This window comes from Balaenoptera borealis (assembly GCF_965194805.1).
Source record: "Balaenoptera borealis genome assembly, chromosome: 6".
Taxonomy (NCBI): Eukaryota; Metazoa; Chordata; class Mammalia; order Artiodactyla; family Balaenopteridae; genus Balaenoptera; species Balaenoptera borealis.
The window spans coordinates 85,350,939-85,365,179 of NC_138863.1; positions in this window are offsets into that span (position 1 = coordinate 85,350,939).

Consider the following 14,241-nt stretch of genomic DNA (forward strand, 5'->3'; position numbering starts at 1 on the left):
TAGTAAATGGGTATGATAATGTGTTTGACTTTGTCCATTATGCCCCTCCATATTCCACCACTCTAACCCGTGAATTGTGTAGAAATGTTTGGCTTCTTTAGTGTGTTTCTTAGCAGCAGAGGCAGCAGGGGAGCTGTGGGCAACACACACCAAGACTCTTACTAAAAGAAGAAACCCCCAGAACAGGTTCTACAATCCAGCCCTTGACTCCGGTCATTCACTGGTTTCAGTGGTTTATTTTATCTAATCTAAGCTACTACTGATTGCGCCACACTTCCCAATTTCCCCAATGTTAAAAGGTGAAAAAAAAATGTGCATCTTAGAATCAATAATATGTAAAACTCTTAGATAAAAAAAAGTAAAACAACAGACAAATAGCCTCCTGAGGTTTTAATGGTGGTTATCAAAGAAACTCAAAGTTAGGCAAATAAAGTTCTGGGGGAATGGTCCATCCCCAAGTCAATCCCCAGGGCACTGATACCATGTGAGGATGCCATGAGCTGCTTACAATCACTTTGTCACAGCAGGAGAACCTTTGCCCTCTCAGATGAGGTTATGATAAACAATGGACAAGGGACGTCTCTCAGAGCAGATCTCAGAGCAGCCAGATTGGGGACCATGGAATCCTCTCCACCACCAGAAGGAAGAGACCCTGCTGATCTAGTCTAACAGAATATGGCCAACAAATCTTGACCACTGTACAGTAAGTTGTTTCTCCTCCTCTTTTCTAAATGGTAGTCTTAATGGATTTATCCCCTTTTTCCTCTTCCATTGTTTGTGGAGAAGGTAATTGAAAATACCATTTAGCACTCAGTGAATGAACCATGAAATTGTTACATCTGCATCAGACTCCGAGCAAATACACATCCCTCAAAGATTCTGAACTTGGACCTGGGATGCAGTAAGAGAGTGAGATTTGAGTTTTATCTCTTTTGGAAGGGGTAAATGTGTTTATAATATACAGGAAGGTTGCATTATTTTAGTCAAGGGCATTACAAAATTGTTCATACATAAAGAGCATATGTAGAGAAAAATTGGCCACAAGTAGTTACTTGTGAGTTTACATCTATTACCGATATTTGGGGGAAAATCTAGCTTTCGCTATGGGAATTGTCTCTGTGCTGCATCATTTTGATATGTTTCCTCTAGGATTGCTACCTGTAAGATCACCTATGCTACAGGGCATCTGCCATCATGTGGAGACAGCTTGCCTAGAATGAATCCATCAGAGAGGAAAGTAAATCTTGGAGAGTGGTGGGAGAGAATAAAAAAAAGTGTGTGCGTGAGTGTGTGTGTGTGTGTGTGTGTGTGTGTGTGTGTGTGTGTGAGAGAGAGAGAGAGAGAGAGAGAGAGAGAGGAGGGGAGAGGGCAGGAGAGAAGAGGAGAAAAGGAAATCAGAATTCCTAGAAACATGAGAAATTATAGAAGAAAGTTCAAGTTGGTTTTCTGTCACTGGCAACTGAAAGATGCCTCATTAATACAGAATAAATTGTCTTGATTCAAATTTCACAATAGCTTTGCAAAGGTGGGGACAAATAAGAAAACTGTTATTGACTCACTGTGGTTAAATCAGTGACAGTGGAAAGAGAAAGCAGATCTCATATCTTACTTCCACGGGGAAGTTGAATCTAAATTTATCACAATACACAACCAGGAAATATCCTGCTAATGAGGTCAATATCAAACAGCCATAATAGCTAACACTTGTTGAATTCTCATCATGTGCCAATCATTACACTATTAATGATATATTTATATTAACTCCTTCCATCCCCTCAACAACCAAATTAAGTAGTTTTACTTACTCCATTGTACAGATGAACAAACTGAGGCTTAGAGAAGCTAAACAATTTGCCCCAGGTCACACAGCCAGCTGGGATTCCAACCCAGGCTCTTTGCCCTTACTCATCCGTTCCCTTAACCACCATACTCAACTTGGGACAAGTATAGTACTTCCCAAACACCAATGGAATTCTTGTATTTATCTTTCTCTCCTGTCCAAGTCCAGAAAGAGAGAAAAAGTGTTTTCCCTCTGCCAACAATACCACTAACATTGCTACATTGACATTATTCAGCAAATTGCTTTCACTTAGTAAGCATGGTGAGAACTCCCTGCCTAAACATTAGAGACGGTTTTCCAACAAGCACAAATCCAACTAGAAATAGACCAAAATATTCAAAAGTAGAAGTGGAATTTATTATTATTAATTCCACTTCAAGATTTATTTCAAGACCTGACTGACTGTATGTCAGTGTTGGACACCAGAACAGAATCTAATTAGCCTGGCTGTTATTCAGCATCGATGCTCAGACTTACCCTGCTTGAGTCCTTGCGGCAGGACACGATTTCAGAACGCTGAGTGTTCAAAGGATTGTCACCTCTACAAACAGCGTTCTTAATGTCAAAGGATAAAGCATCACAGTTGTGGGGAAAGTTGTACATCTACCAGGAAAATATTCATCAGCTACCCAGCTGGTCATTCCCTTTGCTTTTGGCTATTTGGACATATTTTAGTAAAGACACCCACAAGATCTCCAATCTTAACTGTAAAGCTTGAGAAGAAATGTCCAGTGAAAGTTGTTTTCAGGTGTAATATAAGAAACTCCTTTTAACTCCTTTGCCTCAAGATTTACATAACTGTAAGGGCAAACAAAACAAACGATAAAAAAAAGTATCAGGTACTACAGATTAGAAATGAGAAGTAAACCAGCCGCATGCCAGTTTCTTGCTACAAGTTCCAGCGGATACCAAAGTCAATGTGACTGAGAGAAGATGTAGTGTGGAGAGAAAATCTCCCAGGATAATCAAGGGATATACTTCCAAGTCTATTTCCCCCACAGAACTGTTTTGTTTTCTCACATCAATGAGCTAGAATAAAATGTGGATCCCATGATCAAGCTGGCAGAAGTCATGCTCCCTACCTGGATGCTCGAAAATTGTAAATCACAACTTTACAAGGATTTAACTTTTCCCTTTCCAAAATAATCAAATGTTGTGGTGAGGGGGCCACTAATCATGACAAAAAATATACTGCAAATGCTTTCTTTTGGTGCCAAGTCCAATAAGTTCTCTGAGTGAAATTAAATGCACGATCTTATTCCAAACCACAGCTTCCCTTGGGGATGTGCAAATCTCAAGAGGGGGCTGAAAGGCCAGTTTTATCAAAGCCCAGGGTTACACCCATGTTTTTCAAGTTTTTTTTTTTTTTTTCTTTCCCTTTTTTAACTACTGCCTGTAGTATAAACGGCTCAGGCCCCTCTGCTTTCCAGCCTTCATAGTCAAATCAGCGCTTCATACTTTCCACATTCGGCCTCTAAAAAGTGGGCCAGTCCCTGACTTCTCTTAGTTTCTCACAGTTTTTGTTTATTTTAAGAGATTCTCTGCTGAACTCCAGGGAAGGGGGGAAAAAGGGAGGGAGAGAGAGAGCAATCTGTTATGTTGTAAGCAATTACTGGCTCCATCTCTTAGATCTGCAGTATCACAGGAATTAGAGATGGAAAAGACCCATTAGGTCATTCTGTACACCCTGGGCCAGCACAGCGCTATTCCCTACTGTAGATTATCCCTTCTGAGAGTTTTTAATATGTTTAAAGGGAAGCCAATGATAACACGGTTTCACTTTATTTCTTTTGGGGCTTTGTTCTGTCCAGTCTACAACATGCCATTTCTATGGATGGGCCCAGGGTGACTTTTCAAAGGACATTTGACTGCCCATAAGAATTAAGACAACATTTGTGCTTTCCAATAACTATGATCCATAAGTTCAGCACGGAAGCATTCATAAAAACAAATTCTAAACAGCCAACGTTTAGTCCCAGGGATGGAAATGTGACATGGAAAAAACTGTACATAGACATAGTCTATATATCGAGTACATAATACCACAAATACAACTGTGTTAGTGGGCATACATGCTCACATCAAGTGCACACGACTACTCATCATTACCCCAGAGTGTTTCTGTTTCCTCAGAGTTGTGCCCAAATGCTGTATAATTCGCGAAAATGGGATCCAAAATATTTAAGGTTATGTTTCTCACAATTTTCTTCGGATCTCTCTTAAGTCACGCATTTTAAATGTCAACTTGCATAGGGAAATATTTAATTTCAAAAATACTCCTCCACTGGGAAATTCTTCAGCTCTTCCTTAAGTAGCTTTGTTTTTTTTTCTCCTTCATTCTTATCCTAAGGTAACGGAGTGTTTTGGTTTACTTTTGATGTGCCAGCCTAGGTACCCTTAGCTGAGACACTATCAGTTTCATCCCTCAGGAAAAGAAATAGTGTGAGGGAAACCTAGCAGGAAGAATGAACACATTGTGTGTTCTTAAGTGACTACCATTTTAATCCATTGGCCTTGAAGGCTATCCGTAGGAGATCAAATCAATATTACTATTTGAAAGCATACGATTTTGTGCTAGGATCATAACCAATACTGATAGAATGTGTATTTTTTTCTTATAGCATGTTCTAAGTTATTTAGTATTTTTGAGGTATAATGCAGGATATATTTTCATTTGAATATGTTTAATAAGCTGGCCCATCTTTGATATGTGTGGTAGATAAGAATGATTTCTCACTGCTCTACTAGGAGGCAGGGTAGTTTATTAATCAAGAGTCTGCAGTATGGACCCTTTATAGGGTTTGTGATTGTGGGTACTACCAGTTACCTTTCATTTGATCAGTGGTTTATATAATACTCTTCAAGAAAAAGAACCTAACTTATCCCAAAACAAATGTATATGATTGAGGGGTTCACTTTACTCTGTGTAGCTTAAAGAGTACAACTAAATTAGAGAACTTTAGAGGAAGAAAGCTTGGGCTCCAAAACCCATCAGGTTCTTCCCATCCTTGCTGGAGAAGCCATTAAGTTTTTCCTCCCTTGACAAAGGCTCTTCTCATGACTGTTTCCTAGGAATACTCCTTCCCTTCAAAGATGTCCTCTCTGACCACTCTGGCTATTGGGGATCCCCCATTAAGCCTCTTACAGAACCCTCCTTATTTAACTCTAATAAGAATCAATTATTGCATTGTTCATTTATGGTTTAGCCAGCTCCCTAAAGAGTTGCATGGTGTTCGAGTTAAGGGCATGGGCTCTAAAACCATCACCCCTGGCTTAAATTCCTGCTCTGCCACCTATTAGCTGCTTCTCTTTGGCAAGCTACTTGTACACTCTCCCTTACCCATAACTGGGGAAAATAAGAGTTTCCACTTCACAGGCTTGTCACAAGGAGTAAAGGAGTGAAAACTTGTAAAGCCCATGGTAACTAACATGTAGTGTGCTCCCAATAAATATCAGGAGCTATTGTTTTAGTATTATTTTCCTTTGTGTTTCAAAGCCTAGTTTAATGCCTGGTACATGATCGGCACTCAATAAATGTGTATTAAAGATATGAAAGAATGGATATTCTGAAGAATGTTCCTAAGGGGAAAATTCCAACAATGGGAGCTGTTGCTCTTTGAGGTCATAAATACCTGTCAGTCAACAAAATTGCTGAAAGAACTTTTAGAAAGATTTTAGAAGTCATTCCATAATAGTGTGGGAGATGTAGCTAATCACTAAGATCTCTTCCAAGTGGAAGATGCTGATATTGATCTAAGGTTGTGCTCTCACCACTTCCCCTCTTTGGGTCCTAGTTTTCTCAAAGATAAAATAAAGGTTTTTGACTAGATCATCTCTAGGGTCCGTCCTATTCTAATATTCTATGATTCTATATGTGAGCCACCTGACTCTTGTTATTACTTTTTTTTTCTGCAAAAATTCCCATAGAATAGTTTTTCATTTTGCAACCAAAGTAACTTGGTTCAAATGGCACCTGGGACAGTTATTTTACCCCACGGTCAGGGAGCCCTAACAACTGGTGACTGTGCTATAGTCACTGCCACTTGGTGACAGGAACATAAACAGTCCATTTCCCATGCCGCCTCTTTCCACTACCATATTCTCTTTCACTTCCCACCTTCCGCAGCAATCCAGACTCGCCTCATGCATCTCCAAAGCACAAGAATTCCACCCACGCAGCACTGCAGAAATTACAGCCAGAAAACCCCCAGTAGGTCATGCAAGCCACACCCCTTCTAGAGGAGGAACATCCTCTCCCAACTAACATTTCAGCTCTCCTTCTGGCTCCAAAATGTGGCCATGCTTTAGTGATTCCTGGATATGGTTTGAATAACAGTTTATAAGCATTCTGGGATCCTTTGAAAATAAAGGTTCCATATAAAGTTATCTTACTATTTTGTTTATTATAAAGTGGTTTTGTTGTTGTTGTTTGTTAATCTTCCTGGGAATAGTCACAAGAAGATTTCTCAAAGAAGAAATTGTACCAGCAAGCCTTTGACCTGATTTTTATCAAATCTGATAGCCAGCCATTAAGAACCTAGCTGATTAAAGCCCTGATTGCCCTGTTGTAAATGTGCAATAAAAAAATAGTTTGGAAAACAATTAAAATATTATTTAAAGTATACATGTTAATTATTGCTGATATATTTGCTCACATTTTCCTCAAGTTAAATTATATATTTATCATCAATGTAAATTCTGTTTATTTTTAATCGTATAACAATGCTTTATTGCCTTTGGATATGAAGTCTTATAACTGTTAATTTGCTAAACGTTCAACATTTTAAAAATGTTTGCCTGTTTCATTGTGCTGAACATACAAATCCAACTTATTACTCCAGGTGACAAGAAAGCCAGCTGATGAACACAAATGTCAAACACCACTGGGGATTCAACCCAAATCCTTGGCTACTATCCAGCCACTCCTCTGGCTCATAGACAATTTCATTATTTCCCTGTTAGAAAGGGAACATGAGGGTGGGAAACTGTCCTAGATGACACAGTAAGTAGGACTCCGCATTCTCTACTTAAGGCTTTCTTCTCTTGAAGAGCTTAAGGCAAATAGCCTAGGATAATATTTCTTTTTACCATACACACAAACAAAATTCACATTACTGTACCCATTTTACAGAGATGAAAGCTTGATTGTAGAGAAATGGGGCCACTGGTCATTGTTACCCAAATCATAGTGGAGTCAGAAAAGCCCCAAAATCTGTCTCCTAAGTGCTAATGCATCTTCATATCCAAATGACCACATTTTCTTAATGAATCACTAGTAATAGGAGCTACAAAGCACTCCACAAAATGTAAAATGCTTTTAAAATGTATAATAGGCATAAAGTTCTGAACTGGGATAGTTTGTTTTCTCCATCTGAAACTATATTAAAAAGAAGAATTATTATAAGGAGTGGTACTAAAAACATATTATTAAGAAATTGCTGTTATTTAAGATAATATAATAGGTTCCATATTTATCAATGTTTCATAAACTAAAGATAATTTCCTGAATTTACAAAAGCTGCTATTCACATTGGAAAGCTCTGGATAATTGCTGTCTATCTGACACAGGAATAATAATGCAGAAGAACCCAATTGTGGGCCATAGTTGGAGTAAACCTCAACTTCCAAAACTTTCCAGTGAAACAAACCCCAGAGAGGGATAGAGACAGATATACACCACTGCAAGATTTCAAATGTCAAGTTTTCAGCAAAACTAGAACAAGTTTTCAAAATAACAAAAAAGGGGGCTCAAAGGATAAATAGCTATTGAAGAGAGTATTAGGAACACAATTTTTGGATCAGATTAGGAGGACATAGAATGGGTATAAACTAACAGAAAGTATTTTAAGGTTATATTGAATATGGGGCCAAGTGAAAAACAAAAGGAATACAACAGGTTCAGCAGTTTTAAAACCTTAATGATAAATGAATGAATCAGTGTGGGAGGATGTCAAAATTTCCTTAAAAGAAAGCATTCTGCATAGAAATGCAGCAATTGAAGGCAATATAAAAACACCAGCATTTATGCGATACTCACCAAGATACCTATTTCTCCATTTAACACATCTGCCCATTTAAACATAGACACCACTTCATGGTGAAAAACACTATTAATCTAGAATTTTTGCATTTTAGGGGCTAACATTGCCAACAAGTCTCATTTCAAGTTCACTTTGAGTGATGAAGACCTTAGGAAGGCTGCCTGGATCACTGATTTAAGAATTTGGAGGCCTCACCTGGCTCAGTGGGAAGAGTCTATAATCAATTATTGCTGCCTGTCATGGCTGTGGGAGAGGAAAATCCAAGCCCACTTGCCATGTATTTGATTTTCTGATCCAGTATAACCCTCTTCACTTACAGCTGAGGAATCTGAGGCATTGGTGGGGTGCGGGGTTACATTTACGAATAAAGAGCTGGAGTGATTGGCCTAAGGGTAGACTGATATTGGGTTGGTCTTCTTTGTAGAATCCTGATGTCAAGTTCCCTGCCCTTTCTTTCTACCAATTGCATTCTAAATTCTGATTGTTCGGAATTCAACAATAGATATGACTAATACCCAGTTACACTATAATAATATAGTCTTAGTTCGTTCTACCAAAAAAATCATAATACTTAAATATATTCTTAAATCTTTTCAAGCTCCTAATATCTATCTTTCCGGAAAAAAAATAATTTCTTACTAAAACTTAATTTCTCTAAGACATTAAATCCGATAAGTGTACTGTTTTTCCTAGGCTTCAAATTCTTTAGCCTTCTTTCTCTCTGTTTAGAGAGTTTATAAATCTAACTGACTTAATCCCATTCAGTGTGATACTAAAACTAGCAATGAAGTGTAGAGGAACCATTAATATTCCAAATTCCTCGAAAATGCACACCACGGTGCCCTTGAGTAATCTCAAACTATTAGCCATAGTCCCTCGAAGCTTACAGCAAGCAGTATGGAATATCCATTGGCACAGCATTTACCTTCTATAACCACACCCTATACAGAATTACGTTTTAGAAATTCAAATGAAATATTTCAGGTAAGCAAATAGTTGTTGCCATTGTAATAACTGAACATCTAATATCCATACAAACATAAAATAATGCAGTACTAACAGGTGTTGCTCTTCACTTAAATTTCCCCACATAATCCAGGTTTTTTTTCACCTCGTATACAGATATACTTATTTTAAAACTTACTTGAGTGCACTCAACAAGGTCGAGAAAACAATGTCTACAAAAGGTTCCTGGTGAAGAAACATGCAGAAACCAAGAGGATGGGTTGTAATGTATGCCTCGTGCGCACTTGGATTCTTCCACCGTATTTGTCAGAACTCTCTGTACTATGTGTGCATTGGAAAATCGATGGCAAGTCTCTATTTTGTGAGCCTTCTCTGAAAATCCTTTAATGCAGACAACACTTTTTTAAAAATAGCAAGGGATGGGGTAGTCATAGGGTGTATCTTATGACTTTTACTGCTTCGCCTCTCTAGCTGCCCATTGAAGAGATATTTTGGCTCAGGTTTACCTATCATGGTAGCATAGGCCCATGGGGACCCATGGAAGGTAATGAGGGGCTCCATTAACCAGTTTCGTTATTTCAGAAGGCCTAAGGGAATAACACACTCACCAATAATAAGGCTGCTAAAGCTAGAGTGTCAAATTACTTTGGGGCAAAATCTTATCAACTTCGTATGAAAACTCTTATTACTTCATGCTGATAAGAGTCTCTGACTGGCAACTATGTATGTGTTTGATTAATAAAGTGTTCAATAAAAACAAATGAATTGTTTTGTTTGGATATTAAAATTTTTCAAAACACAGAGTCTCAGATGTATAAGATAATCAGAGAAGACTCATTTATATTAAGGGCTCAATGTCAATTTAATAACTTTAGTAATGATGGTGCTGACAGCGCAATAGCTAAAACTTACATGACATTTCCTAAGTGCAAGGAGCTGTTCTAAGCATTATACATACATTTATTTATTCAATCATCATAACAACCATATTAGGTAGGTATTATTAGCCCAAAGTAGAGTTATAAGAAGTGAGAAAAGGGAGACAGAGGACCATCAAATGACATACCCACAGTCATACAGATAGTAAAGGCTGAAGCAAAAATTTGAACCCAGGCAGTGTGGTTTAGAACACATTCTCTCAATTCCTTCCTTCAGGAAATACTATGGTTAAGGTCTCATTTTTAATTGTAACAAAGATAACAGAGCAGAGTGGCTTCCTTATCTGTAAAATTAGGGATAGTGATAGTAGTTTTCTCAAGTTGTTGATAAGGTTTAAGAAATTCATTTTTGTAAGATTTGAAACCCATACCTGGAACAAAATAAGTGCCATTAGGTGTCTGCCAGTGTTAACAACAAGACTTTTTAAACTACAAAGCTTTTTTTCTTCTCTTGAGCACAGATCGAAATCCTGGGGCCAACCATCTCACAAGTGTTCAATATGGGTAACTTTAAAAATGATGTTGCTATTGTCTAACTACCAATAGGCAAGGAAATTCAAATGGCTGCCTAAAAACAAACCATTAACTTAGCTTACTGGTGAAAGCTCAGCCCTACCCTCCCTCTGCAATGGGAGGGGGAGAGGAGGAGGATGGGACACTTTGTGCCTGAGTAGAGGTGTGTGTAAGCAGAACCTGAGCACTGCCAGGGACCCCAGATGAGATCTTCATTCTTTTCTCCCTGTTCACAAACACTCCTGAGAGCCTGGTAATTTACCACTAAATCTGTGTGCATAGAAACAAACAAACTTTTAAACTATAACATTCACCACATGATATGTACATTCCTTGGACTAGCATATCATTGCATAATATTGTTCAGTTTTAATAAAACTATCCTTTGAAGTTCTGTTGTGGAGGAGAGTAATTCCACAGCAGCTTTGAAGTATCCTCCCTTAAATAAAGTCAGAGAAAAAGCCATTGTTTATTTCACCACTATTTAAGAGTTAATGAGAGATTTGCACCTGTACAGCTGTTGTGGACTGAAAGTAACTCATGGAGTGAATGTGTTTTCTGCTTGAGACAGTTGTAAATGCCTTGAGTAAAAACACTGAGGACTGCTAATGGATAGGTTTATTTTAAAGCATGCCATCTGCTATCAATCATAGAGAAGTATAGGAAGCAAGTTTGGCTGGGCTCCCTCCTTGTGAGCCTGATAAAGACGGGGCTCCAGGACTCGGGAACATTGAGTCCTCAAGAGAATAAAACATCAAACCTACTCAGCAGCTCCACTAACAATAATAAAAATGCCTCTGCCTAAAGGTGACATTCTGAATTTACGATTATTTGTGTCTATAAAGTGTATTCTTTGGCTCCTGACTCATTCTGACTGTCTCACTCTAAGATCAATACATTAAGCCTGCCTGGAGTAAATGGAAATCCTATCCTTTTATTAAACCAGCAGCCCGTACCTGAGTCGATCTAATGCCCTATAGGATCGCAGGAAGATTTTCAGCTCTGTTCTGTTCCATTTTTAAGATTTTTCATGAGAAAATTACAACTGAAATCTATTTTAATTCACTAAAATACATAAATAACATAGGCAAGCTTATCTTTCCTAGAAGACAAAATAAAATGAAAGAAAATAAAAGACTGAATTGGAATTAATCCTACTATTCTTCTATCATGTGCCCATGACGATGCTGTCAGAAAATTACACATTAGAAATATGTTACAGTAAAATTTAGAATCGGTGGCTCAGAATTGTTATGTTCTTTATGCCGTATGGACCAAGCATGTTTTCAAGAGGACAAACATTATTTCCTCGGAAATCTTCCAGCTGTGGAATTATAACCAATATTGCTTTCAAAAATGGATCCCAAAGTATTCCTTGAAAAATGTTGAGCCTGGCTTATTAAAAGTGCTGCCTGCTGAAATCCTCAGTGGATGAAATGAGTTGTGGCATTGGAAACTTCCACAGCTTATAATGTTAGAATCGGCCTCAAATCTGCAGCTTAACTTAATTCTACTGCTAGCCTGGAAAACAGAGTTGTGAGTGTTTAGGGAAAACCCACCTGGCCAGCAAACTCATGAGCCTAATTAAAGTTAATAGAGAAATTAAAAGAGGAAAACATTGTCTCGGTAGTAGTAAGAAGAAGTGTATACGGCAATAGATATTCAGGGCAGGAACTTATATTTTGTACTATGCATTTGTTAGAAATACTCCTTTCCTGAGTACATGAAAGAGGAATTTGTATTATTTGACTTGCTAGGTATTATGGGTGATATGTTACAGTTCAATATATTGTTTTCATGCTGAAGAAAATGAATGTTTTAGGTTAAATAGTAAAGTGGAAATACTGATTCAGTCAATGAATACACTTGCAGATCTGCTATGCACTCAGCAGATTCGGTAGGTTCTGTAATATTAGGAATATCAGCAAATTAATATTACTACATATACCATTAGTTATGTTAGTAAAAATATCAGTAATATATGTAATATTAGTAAAAGGCATTATCCTTGCCCTTCATGGAAAAAATATCTAACATTGAATTAAATTGAATTCTAGAGCAATGTAATAGTGCCAAACTTAAGAGATAAATTCTTAGAGGTAAAAAATGTTTTAAGAGTTTAGGAGAAAAAGGAGAAAAGTAAAAACTGCAGTAGCCATGAAAAACTGGTTAAGAAGTCTTGCATCATTTTCTTAAAAATAAAAAGAAGAGATAAAATGAATAAAGACAGTCTATTATTCACACTTAAAAGGATATAAAAGATACCTATTGAAATTTCAGTGTCCTTTCCAATGCAACATGGGATTCAATGTTGAGTCAAGTTACAAAACATATCTGGGGCAGAAAGAAGCACCAGTAATGCTTTATTCCTTTGACAGTAATTTAAAAAAATGAAATTTCCATACTGATCAAGCAGGAAATATATTATTATACAAGTGAAGCAGAAGGTCAGAGGAGGAGTGCAGCCAGTGAAGGGCACCTGCCTCATGGAAACAGGCAGCCTCTACCCAGGACAAGCTGACTAGTGCCTTGAGAGGAAGAAAACTCAATCTTACCAGATCCTTCAATTTATCAAAGGAAGCTGAAAACCTGGCTTTTAAGTAATACTTCCTAAAATGTTAAAGAGACTTTATGGTCAAACTAAACCCCTTCCACCACTTGGGACAGGTCTACCAATCCTGCTCTGGGTTTTTCAATCGTCCATGTCATAGAGAATCCTGAATCTTTAATTCTAGGAATTCTGAAAATAAGGCTATACATGTTTCCCAAGGCTCCTGTTTCACATTTGAATTCCTTCTATATGATGGCATTCTGTAGCTCTTCATGAAGCCAATTCTGTGAGCTATTTTAGAAGAGCCGGTCCATTTCTGAAAGTGCTGAAGCTTGGTGTGTTTCTTACACCAGATTTCCAATCACTGACAAATAATTCAGTGGCACACTAATGAAAACAGTACTGTAATGGGGCCTGTGCTTCTATGATTAGACATTAGTGGCCACGTCAAGAAGAGAAACTGAAGACTAGCACAGTGATTTGTTTCCCCAAACCTGAATCATTTAATATTCTTTCTTTAGAAACCAGTGGCCTATGAATATGGTAAAAGAATTAAAACTACATTTATAAAGTGATTTCTAAAAGATTTTAACATTTTCAATAAAAAGGATCGGTCATTTAAATATAGTTAATAAATATTATTCAGAACTCATTACCTTAAACATTCCCTACTTAGAAAGTGTGAATACTCACTGACTGAATTGTGAGAAAGTTATAATACCAGATAGGTATTATTTGATGTTTTCACAGTTAATTTCTGCAGCATAAGAGCTATACATTGGGGAAAGGAAAAGTTTAAACCAAAATAAATCTACTCTTGTGCTTCAGGAAATATTATTTTATCATACCATTTAAGTTAGGACCTGTGTGAATTATTAAACATTGCTGCCAATTCTAACTACATATAATTCTATACTATCAGGTAAATGTTTCTGAAAACATGCATTTACTAATTCCATCAATGAGTATTTATTGAATTCTTACAGGGTTCTATTCCTGGTGCAGAAAAAATATATATCTTACTTAAAGTTACTGAATTGGAAATCATTAACTTTGGTTTATATTCCTTCCGTTTTTCATTAGACAGTCTCTAACTCAAAATTATCCATGTTAAAAGTCAGATGCATAAATAGCAACAGGTTCTAAGACAGAAGGTCTTGCTGCATACCAACACTTATCAGACATCATCTACACAATGCGTAAGTTGCTGTTAATATCGTTGACAACCCTTTTGAATTTAGAACATCAAACACTTGTGATGTCAAGAAACAGGTGAACATTTGGGAGGTAAATATTCCAACCAAATAATTCAAATGCTAATCAAAATCAATGACCTACATGTAAACAAAGAAAGAACAACATTAACAATAAAATCAATCTGTTGCATATCAG